This window comes from Galeopterus variegatus, unplaced genomic scaffold (assembly GCF_000696425.1).
Source record: "Galeopterus variegatus unplaced genomic scaffold, G_variegatus-3.0.2 Scaffold195, whole genome shotgun sequence".
In the NCBI taxonomy this organism is placed as follows: domain Eukaryota; kingdom Metazoa; phylum Chordata; class Mammalia; order Dermoptera; family Cynocephalidae; genus Galeopterus; species Galeopterus variegatus.
In genome coordinates this window covers 474,498-487,938 of record NW_007726306.1, presented here as the reverse complement: position 1 = coordinate 487,938, position 13,441 = coordinate 474,498, and positions in this window count along the sequence as shown.

Below are 13,441 nucleotides of genomic sequence, written 5' to 3'. Positions count from 1 at the left end.
AGGATAAATTACTGATTAGAAAGGTGCTTCCTAATTGTGGGTGATTTTTGCCTCCAGGGGCATTTGGCAATGTCTGGAGACATTTTTGGTTACCACGAGTAGGGGAGACAAGGGTTACCTGTATCTAGGGGCTGAGACCAGGGGTGCTGCTAAGCATCCCATAATGCACAGGACAGCTCCCACAACACAGAATGATCCAGCCCAAAATGTCAGTGGTGCCGAGGTAGAGAAATCCTGACTTGGAAGAAGAGAACCAAGTACTTCAAGAAAGAAAAACGGATCTCAGCTGAATCCCAAGTGCAGAGGATGCAGGAAAATGAGGCTCACCTTGCCCCTCGGGGAGTGGGAAAAAAGCCTACACACATATATTATCTCTAAATCATGAAGACCCTAAATGGCCAAAGTGATCCCTGTTTTACATATGAGAAACCTGAGGTTCAGAGAGGTTAAGCAACTTTCCCAGCATCACGCAGCTGCCAAGGGCACAGCCAGGCATGGAGTCCACATCTCTGTGACTCCTGGGCCTGTGCTCTTCCTACATTCTCACGTGGTCCCCAGTCCAGCAGCAGCTTCTATGGTATCACCTGCACACTTGTTAGAAACAGCATCAGTGGGCTAGCCCATAGCTCACTTGGGAGAGCGTGGTGCTGATAACACCAAGTCAAAGGTTAAGATCTCCTTACCGGTCATCTTTTTAAAAAAAAAACAAAAACACAGCATCAGGCCCAACCCAGGACCAGAGTCAGAATCTGTATTTTGACAAGACCCTGAGTGATCTGTGTGCACAATACTTTGAGAAGCACTGGGAGCTACAGCATAGCCTTTGACCTATTCCTATCTTTTAAGGTTCCTACACAAAAACCATCCCTGATAGGCTCACTGTTATAATAGAACAGCATTCCAGGTCACGACGGGATATATTAATAATGAGTCTTCAAAACAGAACCCCACTAAACAGAGCCCCCAGCTTGCAATACATCAGCACTAATGGTGACGTATTCCTAGCACTCCTGGGGACAAGCTCATAAATGTAATTGGCACCAAGCAATAGAGTTGTCACAGCTTTCACCTGGCACATTAGGGTGAACCACTTTTATGTCTGAGCCACTTGACCTGAAAGCTTCCTCTAAGCGGTGCCCGGAATTAATCTCGATCCACTGTATTTCAAGTATCACCAGGTTCTCATTTCTCACACTTGAAGTGCACGTTTCCCACTATGGTTTATGGCCTTGCTTGAGCCACTGTGAGTCCATGTTTGGCAGCAATATTTCAGAATCATCACACCATCGAGATTATTCTGGTAGGTAATTAACCCAGGCCATTGTACTCTTTCTTTTATTTTTATTTTTTTATTTTTTTGACACATTCTAACATTCCCAGAGAAATATACAGCCTGAGGAGGGGACTGATAGTTCAGCTGTAGCCTGCACAGGAAAGATGTGTCAAAGCCAACAAATAGGGTTCACTGGCCAGTTAGCCACTTGGTTAGAGCATGGAGCTGGTAACACCAAGGTCAAGGGATCAGATCCCCTTACTGGCCAGCTGCCTCGCTTTCTCCCCTGGGTGACTGTATCTTCTGGCAAGATGTAGCTTATGAAGGCCCACCTCCATCCCCACTCCCCCCAGATGAATTCTAATGACTGTCTTCACTTTAACAGTGTTTTTCAAAGCATGGCATGTTGTGATCCCAGTGGTACCTGGGAGGTTTTAAGTGAAAAATTCTTAAAGTTTATCCGCTTAATATGTATGTAGCAGGGTGCTGTTTCCAAGGATTTATTTTCTCCTTCACCCCAGTTCCCTAAATTCTTTTATTTGTACCCTGAGGGCCTTTCTCCCCCTCCCCCGAGGCCTGCAAGGGAAGACCCCAGGCACCAACTGCAGAACCAACCACTGGGATTGCAAAGATTAGGCTCCAGCACAGCCACTGGCCATATGCAGGACAGAAGGATTCAGGCGTGAACTTGCAGAGTAAGATTCTCTGCTGCTGAGAAAACAGCTCTGGGGGCTGGAGAGATGGGAGAGGAGAATGGAGAAGGCATCCCATGGCAGAAGGAAAAGAGAGGGCATGAGAGAGACAAAAGGGGGCTGAACTCATCCTTTTATAAAAAACCCACTCCCACAATAACAGCATTAATCCATTCATGACGACAGAGCCCATCGTGGCCTAATCAACTATTCAAAGTCCCATTCCTTAATGTGGTTACAATGGCAATTGAATTTCAGCATGAGTCTGGGAGGGAGCAAACATTCAAACCATAGCAGAGCCCTTCCCACAGCAGGACAAGGGCGGAAGGCTCCACTTCCGGGAGGATCGATGTCCTTACAAGTCCCCACATAACCTGTTGGAAGTCACCTTTGAGGCTGGTGCAGTGGTTGAATTCACCACTGAGCCCTGTTTTGTGTAACTGGGGGGAGAAAATGTAACTAGTAGTTGCAAACCAGAAACATGGAGGATAGTGTTTGTTGTCTGAGGCTAAATTAATAATTTTTAATGACTATCTAGATACAATATTAAGTAAATAATAATGTGAGTGGGAAGCAGGTGTAGCGAGTATCATGAACGTGGTGACATCAGGGAAGTTTGACAAACACCAACGATAGCTTTGCCCATGGTCTCAGCCTTCCTCCTGTCCCTCTTTGACTAAAAGCAGGAAGACATGTCCCCAATGACACTCAGGTTCCTTTTCTTCTGTGATTTAGAGCTCAAGACAATTTAAATTGTTCCCAAAAAACAGAAGGCAAACGGTGTTTTCCACCTTTTTGAAACTGTAGTGGGTTGAATGGTGGCCCCAAAAAGTCTACATCCACGTCCTAACCCCTGGAAGATGTGAATGTGACCTTATTTGGGAAAAGGATTTTTGCAGGTGTAATTAACTTAAGGATCTCGACATAAAGTCATCCTGGATTTAGGGTGGGCCCTAAATCCAATGACTGATGTCCTTATAAGAGAAAGGAGAAGCTGGTTAGCTCACTTAGGACAGCATGATGCCAGTAATGCCAGGTCAGGGGTTCAGATTCCCATACCAGCCGGCTACAAAAAAAAAGGGAGAAAGAAAGGAGAGGGAGATTTGAGACACACAGGGAAGTCCATGTGAAGGCAGAGGCAGAGTGGAGTGATGCTGCCAAGCAAAGGAGCACCCGCAAAAACTAGAAACTGGGAGAGGCAGGGAAGGATCCCTAGAGCCTTCAGAGGCAGTGGAAACCTGCTGTCACCTTGATTTTGGCTTCTAGAACGGTGAGAGAATAAATTTCTGTTGTGTTAAGCTTCCCAGTTTGTGGTAATCTGTTACAGCAGCAATAGGAAACTCATACAGAACCCAAAGCTCATATTCTCACAGATGTACTTGAAGTTGTGGAGAAACACTGCAAGTCATTACAAAGCTGAGTGTGACAGGAAGTGGAAGACGTCTCCGGGTTTGGCCTCCAAGAGCTGGGCTCTAGCCCAGTAGTACCACAGCTGGGTAAACTGGCATGCGTCATTTCTCCAGGTGTTAGTTAGGAGCATATCAGGAGTAGATGTGAGAATTTCAAGCATATTTACTCTTCAGCACGTAGAGAATATGGAAGATCTTCCTGCTATGAACATAACTCCACCTTTGTGAACATGGACACTTGGCTTTTCAGGCCAGATATTTCAGTAGTGAATGTCAAGGCCCTACTGTAGACGTGGTCAGGAGAGGTCATTGCATAAAACCCAAACACCTTTGCAGGGCCCAAAGGGCCCTCGGAGATCTGGCCCCCACCTCTCTTTCCAGCCTCATAGCGTCCACCATATTGAATTCCCTCCTGTGCCTGGAATGCACCACTCTCTTAGGTGTGAGCCTGGATGACTCCCCTCCACCGAAACCATCCACCCGGCCCCTCTCCTCTGCCCCTTCTTCCACAAAGCCTTCCTTGGTGTCCACAGCCTCTGAGCTCTGTGTGACACAACCCTTTTAAAACGTGGTGTGATAATTGTCTGTCCCCCTCACCAGACAGTGAGTTCCTTGACAACATTGCCAGCCAGACATGCCCCGTCATTCTGCAAATATTTATCCAGCACTTTCCATGAGCCTGATATTTATAAGGGACTGGGGAGGAAGCAAGGGGCAAGATGTTCCACGTTCCTGCCTTCATGGAGCCTACGTTCTAGAGGAGGCGACAGGCAATGAACGTAAATACGCACCATAGCGTCAGATGGTGTAGAGAGCAATGATCCAAGAACTAGAGGTAAGGGGGGAAGATGAGTGTACACAATTGATTAGGGTGCAAGCATTTTACAATTTTATAAAACTGAAACCATGTGATGATTTTCTTTTCTGTCCAATAGGACGATAATCCCAAGGACTACCTTGGGGCTTTTTTGCCCTGTAGGGCATTAGCCAAATTTATGTCTAATAAGGCAATTTTATCTCATTTTCCCCACTTCCTGTAGAAATCCCTGTTCTCATATTCTCTTTTGAAAGAGCTCTGTCATCCTGCCTAGTCCCTTATTAGTAAAGTAAATAAGACTTTTGATACGTGTTCACTGTTGATTTTAAGGGAAATATGGTTTAATAGTTTGAGCATTATAACCTGGTGGTGTTGACAAGTGCTAGGAAGAGAAATGAAGCCATAGGTGAGCCTGGTAGCTACTTTGGGGAGGTGATGGGCAGGCGCATGGGGCAAGTTCTGGAGATCAAGGGGGAGCCAGCTGTGCAGAACGAATGGACACCCAGAGTATCAGGGCTCCTTACTGCTGCCCAACCAATGATCAAGACAGGTGCGGAGCTTGTTCTTGAGTTCACTTCTCCCAAGGAGCCCGGAGTCATTTTCTCCTCCCCCAGCTCCCAAGGCTTAAGGAGAACAGTGCCCACATCCGGTTCCTTCTGTCCCTGCTCGCTCCCAGGAGGAATGTCACCACGAGGTGGTGCTCCATCCCCATGAATCGACAGCGGACGTGCCAGGCAGGAATCCAGGCATAGACTTCAGTCCCCTTGGCCACTAGCAGCCACTACAAAGTGTGGGTCCCCTTTGATTCTTGGGGGACCCTGTCTAACCTGTTATACATTATACAGTGAAAACATTTATTCAGAGAGCCACTGGCATCCAGCTAGCCTCATAAACTAACTCAGATCAAACCCATGTTTATTAAGCACTTATCCTGGATCTCGTTTATCTGCACAACCCTGTACCCATTTCAGAGGTGAGTAAGCTAAGACTTGGTGGTTTGATCAAGCTATCCAAGGTCTCAAGGCTCAGAAGTAGCAAGGATGGGGTCTAAACCCAGGTCCATGTTTCCGTTGGCAACCCAATGTTCTTTCAATTACCTCCTGCCCAGGATAGATATTTGTCTGAAGATCTGAGAGGATCGGAGACTCTGCTGTGCCATTGTCCTGGGATGGATAGAAGGGTTTGATGTGCCAGGGCTGAGACATGGTCACAGCTTTATTCTGCCTTCCTTCAGGGAGCAATGGACATTGGAACCATATGGAAGCATTTCTTTGGGACAGGAATGTCTGGACCAGGAAGAAGCCAAACTCTGAAATGAGCTCCATAGGCAGGTGGTAGTTTCCAGCTTCAGAGCTCACCAAGAACAGAGCCTGGAGGTGATGACTTGGATGCTGGGGCCAGGAAAAAAGGAACCGAGCCTTCTCCCCACACCCCCTTCCATTGGAAGTTCCTTAGAGGTAGTAAAGCTTGATGGTCAGAACATGGCACCTGGCATCTGAACTCAAACCAGCCTCAACACTCACCTCTCTGAGCCTCAGAATCCTGGTCTGTAAAATGGGCATGCTGCTAGTACTTACTTCTCAAGGTTGTACATGCAAAGCTCCTAACATATGATCTGACCTAGGGGAAAGGTTCAATAAATGTAGCCATCATCATCATCCTCACTATTATTATCATTCACTGTTGTATTTCTATTAACTGCCTGTCTCGGGGGGATGGGAACTCCCCAACTAGGTGCCTTGCTCAGTGGTTAATGATGGTAAAACAATCTCCCTTGTCTAATCACTTTGCCTAAATGTTACTTGACTGACAGTGAGGGTTATTTTTGGGAGAAAAAAAAAATCAGTCAAGCTCTTGAGTGCACCATCCCTGAAAGGTTTCTATGACAACACACACCTGCGTGTTCCCGGGGAAGGGCGGCCACATGGGGAAGAGCTCTGATCTAAAATCAAGACACGGGGGTTGGGAGAGGTCCTCCCACTCCTCCTATTTTTCTTGCTGTGTTTGCACAGCCCTAACTGTGTTCCAACCCTAGGTAAGATGCAAGATGCTTTATCTCTTTTAAACCTCACCACAGCTCTATGGGGTAGGTACAATTATTCTTACCCCCATTTTACAGGTGAAGAAACTGAGGCTCAGAGAGGTTAAAACTTGCCCAAGGTCAGCCTGCTAATTACATACTGGGTGAGTTTGGGCCTTTTGGGGTTTCATTTGTCAAACTGGAGGAGTTATGCTAGAGCAGTGTTTCCAAACCTCAGCACTGTTGACATTTTGGGCTGGATCATTCTATGTGGTGGGGGGCTATCCTGTGCACTGTAGGATGCTTAGCAGCATCCCGGGCCTCTACCCACTAGATGCAGGAGCACCTTCCCCTCCCTCCACCACTACCATAGTTGTGACAACCAAAATTGTCTCCAGACATGGCCAGATGTCCCCAGTTGATAACCACTGGGCTAGGTAATAATCATTCCTTTCTTTCCTTACATGTGTACAGCACTCTACATTTATAAAGCTCTTTCATAAGACCTGTTTCATGTGATGTGTGTGTGGTCATGTGACTCTGAGGTCTTTCATGCAGAGGATCCTCATCCAGGGCCCCGGGGCTAGCCCAGCACCTGAGTCAGGAGCTCAATAAATCAACATGATACTCAACCATCTCATCTGCTTGGCAGACATGTCCCACAGTATCACGCTGTTTTACAGGCAAGGAACAGGGGTGCCACAGCCTGTGAGTGGTGAAGCTGGTTGGGAACTAGATGGGCCTATCTCTAGGTCAGTGGTTTCCACTGTGGCCTTGAAGGAGGACTCCTATCCCAAATCAGATCCAAAAGGTCTCCATTTGTCCCATTCGGCTTACTGTGATCAATCACAGACTTGAGTAGGGGCCAAGTCACAGCCTATAGTCATGGGCACCCCAGCTCAGAACCCAGCATGGCAGATGTCAGCCCAAGAGTCCCTGGGGGACACATAGGAAAGTGATGTAAAGGGAGGGACGTTGTCTCTTTCCTATGGTTACAGAGGAGTGTGGAAGACATTTCAACAGAAGCAGCCTTGACTTGGTGGTCCTAGTCCTCCTAAGGAGGACAGGGCCGTCACGTGAAGCAAGCATTGATTTGCCAAGCTATGTGCACAAGTTACCATTTAATCCTCTCTGCAGCCAGCAAGGAGAAACTACCATCCCCGTTTAGAAAGCTGAGGCTCAGAGAGAGTCAAATAGCAGGTAAGCAATGGTGGGTCTGCTCCTGGAACCCCAGTGATTCCAACTCAGGAGCTGCCTCTGAAGCCAGCATGAGCCTGGAACCTTCCAGGCATAGTTCCTCCATCTTCTGCCTCTGAATTCAGCAGGAGAGCAAGTATTGGTATATACTTCATGCCTGAAAACTCCCAATATTCATTTTCACAAAGGCTTTTGCCACAGGAAAGGCATTTGAAACATCAGCTAAGTAAGTGTCCAGTTTCCACAAAGCCTGGATATTCAGGGCATGCTCAGTACAGAAAAGAAAAAGAAAAAAAAAACTACTCTTTTCTCTAATTTGCTTCAGCTCAGTTAAACACATCCTGAGCCCTGCTGTGCACCTGGTGCTGCGCTAAATACTGGGCATGGGAAGATGAGTTGGACCTCAGGACTGTCCCCAAGGAGGTGCCTGGCCAGGTGGTGACACCCCTGGAATAGATCATTTGATAGCCTGGAGCCTGCACATAGCAGATGGTCAGCAGTTCTGTGAAGTGTGGAAGATTGAGTAAGTGGATGAATACATGAGGACTTGAATCAGCTAGTGAATTAATGCTTCAATGGCTGAATGAATGACATTATTGTGTTTATGATAGAATTGAGGTATGAATAGACTATGAAATCCCAGCAGAGAGGCATTTAAAACCTTAGCAGTGGTCAAAAGTGATGACAATGGGGGAGTAGGAGAAGCCAATCCTTGCCTAGCATTTCCTGTTTCTTTGCATGCTCACCTATCTTCCAACTATCACCATCTGAGACTCAACCTGAGAGTTCTCTTTGACCACCTGAGCGTGCTCAACCTGAAAGGGGCAGGCCAAATGTACTGAGGAGTTGACACCCTGAGCAAGCAGTAGTTGCCCATGGTGAGCATTTGCTAGGTAACCCATCCTTTATCATCTACCCACTGGTATCTCCTGCTGTCACCTTCCAAATAAAGCACTCAAATAAATACGTGTCTCAGGGACTGTTTCTTGAGAAACCTGAACTACAAGAGTAACGATTATGATAACGTTTATAAAAACAGCTAATATTCGTTGAGTGCTTACTATATTCCAACCACTCCACTACATGCTACACGCTCTAAGGCATTTCTGTCACTTAACACCCCTGAGAGCCCTGGGATGCAGGCATTATCATCCTCCCCATTTTACAGATGAGAACTGAGGCTCAGAGAGCTTTTGTAATCTGTGCAGTCATACAAGTCTTAATTGTCACAACTAGAATATGAACCCAGATCTCTGTAACTGTAGAGTTTGAAGATACAACTGCTCTACCACTCTGTCTGCTGGTTTTTATCTTCCATTGTCTATAGAGAGGAGAGATAAGGATGAGAGGAAGAACGTTTGGATTTGCTGGCTCTGGGGAGAAGAGCTCGATCTCCGTTTGGATTTTTCTATTCCTCAGTGAATTTCAGGAGAGAACTGCTGGACAGCTCCGCAGGGCCAAGAGCTCCCCAAGGGATGGGTGAGACCAGTCAGTGCCCTCCCTCAGCTTCCTGCCCCACACTGTATTTTTCATGCAGTGAAATTGATAAGTATTCTCACGCAGTGCACGCCAAGCACTGTCAGAAACAAAGTCCTCGAAGGTCTCAGAAAAGACATGCATGGTTAGCTACTTTCTCCAGCAGTGCAGCTAAGAGGGACCCACGTTCCAACTGATGTCCTGAGATGCCCTAGGCACATAGCAGCAAGAATTGGGGTGAGTACACAAGGCATCTCCAGCCACGGGAAGAAGGCACCAGGATGTAGTAAGCTCCTTCCATATTCTTGGAACTACATTTATATCAACTGAATGCAGAGTTTCTCTGCCTTGGCTCTATTGATATTTTGAGCTGGATGATAGTTTGTTGTCAGGGGCTGCCCTGTGCATTTTCTTCCTCTAAGAAGCCCTACAGGGGATGGGGGTGGCAGTAGGGGATGATACAATTCCCCTGTCATTTCAATGTGTCCTGAGCAAGGAGGCGGACAGCACTGTTGTGTCTCTTTTGGACTGGCTGCTCTGAAAGTCCCAGTCCTCAGGATAACAGCAGAATAAAGCTGTGATGTGCCTGTGACGTGTCAGCCATAGCAGTTGCTTCTGTTCGGCGTGGCTCACTTACCCATCTGTCCCATCTTACCGGAGTCGTGTAGATAAAGAAAGTTGAAGTAACCCCTGAGCCTTCTAGGGAGCTTAAGGGATAAAATGCACAAGGTAATCCCCTATAAGTCTCCTTCTTAGCATTCAGGCCTCAGCATAAATGTCAGATCCTTCTGGAAGACCCGCTGACCACCACGACTGATGTACTTGTCCTGGCTCTGGGCATATCACCCTATTTTTTTTTTTTTTATTCCTTCAGAGCACTTATTATCAGAAATTAACTTCCTTATTTACATGTTTGCCTTTTTATACACTGTCTCCCAGTACCAGAACGGAAGCTCCATGGGGGTGTGATCTCGAATCCCTGATGCCTAGAACATCTCGGCACCTGGCACAAAGTAGGTGCTAAATGCATATTTGTTGACTAACTGAATAAGTGAATGAATGAATGGAAATTTTACTAAATTAGTGAATGACTAAGCTCTGATCAGCCTCTCACAATCGGGTAACTTGGTGAAACTAGTAATAGCAACAGCTCCCAATGCATGGACACCCACCAGGGGCCAGGAACAAACCTCACTCACTTACCCAACCAACGACCCAGTATGGTAGATAATTTTTTGTGTTGTGGTAAAGTACACATAAAACAAAATTTACCATTTTAACCATTTAAAATGTACAATTTAGTGGTATTGAGTGCATTCACAATGTTGTACAACCGTCATCACTATCTAGCTCCAGAAACTTTTCATCATCCCAAAAGGAAACTTGTACCCATTCAGCAATCACTCCGATTACTTGTCACCCTCATTTCCTGGCAACCACTAACCTGCTTTCTGTTTCTATGCATTTTCCTATTCTGGATATTTCATATCAATGGAGTATGTGGTCTTTTGTTTTCAAGATTCATCCATGTTGCAGCATGTACTTCATTCCTTTTCATGGCTGAATAATATTCTACTGTATGGATATACCACAATTTGTTTATCCTTTCACTAGTTAATGGACATTTGGTTTGTTTCCACATTATGGCTATTATACATAGTGCTGCTATGAATATTCATGTGTGAGTTTCTGTTTAAACATCTGTTTTAAGTTCTTTTAGGTGTTAATTGCTAATATCTAAAAGAGTGGATCTGCAAGTTCACACCACGGGTGCCTGTCGAGCCTCATGAATGATTACCTCTTTATTTCTCCTCTCGGGCAGTGCAGTGGGAGCCCTCCCAGCCAGAGCCACTCTTCTGAAAGGAGCTCCTGTATAGGCACAGAGTGTGTGTGAGTCCTCATCCCAGGCCTCAGCCACCCTCTGGAAAACACTGCCACCATCCCCTGGAAGACACTTGCAGCCCAGAGCAGGAAAACTGCAGAATCGAAGAAATGTAAGCCATGCTAATGTGAAAAGGGCTTTCTCCCCCTGCTGACAGTTTTCTTCACAAGTGTTACAATGAAGCTATTTGAGAATCAGCTTGCAAAGTACCTAGCTCTAAATAGCCCTCTCTTACCCCTCCTTAACCACAAGCAAAGAAGCTCCTTCACTCTGGTAGCAGTGCCCAGTGCCAGGACCTGACCCACAGTGGGTGCTCAGTACAGAGCTGAATGAATGAACAGATGAATGAGATGACTTCACACACTTCATTTCTCTCGATTGCCTTGGACTAGGACATGGCAAACTTTTTCTGAAAAGGGCCTGTTGCCACTACTCAGTTCTACCATTATAGAGCAATATATGATGCAGAAATGAATGAGCACGGCTGAGTTCCTATAAAACTGTATTTATACACACTGAAGTTTGAATCTTATGTAATTTTCATGTGTCTCAAAATATTATTCTTCTTTGGATTTTTTTTTCAACCTTGTCTAATCTTAATTACCTCCCAAAGGCCCCAACTTCAAATGCCATTGACATATGAGTTTGGGGATTAAGTTTCCAACATATGAAATTTAAAGGACATGTTCAAACAACAGCAGTCACTTAGTAGCCTTCTCAGTTATCAGACTGAAAAAAACATAGTATATGTAGGGCTCAATACTCTAATCATTTTCAAGAATCCATTGTAGGTCTTGGAACATATTCGTAAGAAAAGACTACTGTATAATGTTTTTATGAATATCTTTGTTTACTTAACATTTTGAGATGACATTTCTGTACCACTCAATATTTGACACAAATGTTCACTGTTCAATTTCATGCAACAAATTTTCCTTCTGAGTCCCTGTTGTACATTTAAATTGTTTGCAGTTTTCCATTTTGATAAACAAAAGGATAATTAACTACTTTATCATTAAACCTTCGCACCCTTTACTGCTTTAAGATAAGTTCATAGAGGTTGAATTGCTAGGTCAAAGGGTAAACTTACTTTTAAGATTTTTGTATAGGAACACCCAATTTCTCTTCAAAAAACTTGTGATCATATTCCCATCAGCAATTCATTAAATTGCACACTTCCTTGAAACCTCCACAAATAATAATAATTATAATAAAAACAAGGCCATTTTGGTAGGTGAAATTTTTCCATCTCTGTTTTTTGTTTCTTTTTTGTGTGTTTGGTTGGGTTTTTGTTTTGGGGATTTTTGTTGTTGTTCTTTTCCATCTCTTTATTTTAACTTGCCTTTTTAAAAAAAAAAAAAAACTTGCCTTTTTTGACAAAGTATTTCCTCCTATGTTTATTGACCATTTTATTTATTTGGGCAGGTCTTGAGCAGTAAAGGGGATTATTTACATACCTTAGGTTTTAAGGAAAAATTGCTAGGTTTACAACACAGGCTCCATAAAGTTCTTTAAGGAAGGCAACACGATTAATATACCGAAGACACTGGCAAAGCTCTCTGCTTCAGCAGGACCGTGGATCAATTATACTTTCTATCTGTTCCTTTGAAATATTCTTACTTATTGTTTCTTTTGGGTCCCTACAGTCACAGATCACACTAGGAGGTGGGTGATTTGCTTTGCAGTATTTTATTTACCTCTTTGTTGACTTTATCTTAATTCCTTAATTCCTAGGACAACAATCCTTATCTAATTGGAGGTATGGTAGCCTGGATTCCTGGGCAGCAAGAAGGAGGGACCTCAGTGTTCTACTAGATTTCAGCAGACCAAGGAAATAGTTTCCCGTAACCAGGGTGAGTGGGCAGAACCAAGCCTATTCTTTGTTGGCCTTACAAGGTCTGGGATCCTCCTTCATCCATTGATTATGAGCACTTGGTGATCTCACGTTGTTCTGATGGGTAGTTTTTTGTGTCTTTGATCTTACCACTGAATGAATGCATGCTCTTTCCAAATACTGTATCTTTAGAAAGCTACGGGGCTATCAATCAATCCCACTTAGTATTAACTAGTTTTCACACAGCATTTTAAATGTATACAAGCACCTTGATCCCATCTAGGGTCTCATTTACACTCATGAAGGAGGCACAATCACAAAGGCTCATGACCTGTCGTAGGTCGTGCGGAAGAAACCATGGCCTGACTCCGAGTCCAGTGCTCTCTGCGCCGCCCCGCCAGGCACAAGATACTCGTCTTCCCGAACTGAATGGCAGACGGGAGGGCGGGGAGAGGGGCCTGCGCGCCGGCCCTGGGGAGAGGGCACGACGCTCCTTCCCGCTCTTTCATACGGAACCTTTCTGACTCTGCTCTAGGGTTCCAGGGACCGAATCCGAGGTGCGGGGTGGGGGCGGGGCGGGTACACTCGCCCGCAGCCCGGAGGGTCTAAAGAGGGGGTTCGGGGAGAGGGGGTTAATTAAGATCCAGCCTAAATAAACCTACACGGCCGCCCTCACCCCCTTCCTTTTAGGGACGCGATCTCCACCCTCCACCAAACTTGACGGGGCTCCTCGGCCGTCTCTTCTGCAGCCCCCGTCCTCGCTCCCGGCCCTCGCGGCCCCTCCTCCAGGACCCCCGGTCCTTCCCGCCCCAGCCCCAGGCCGGACTCTGCCCCCGCCCCG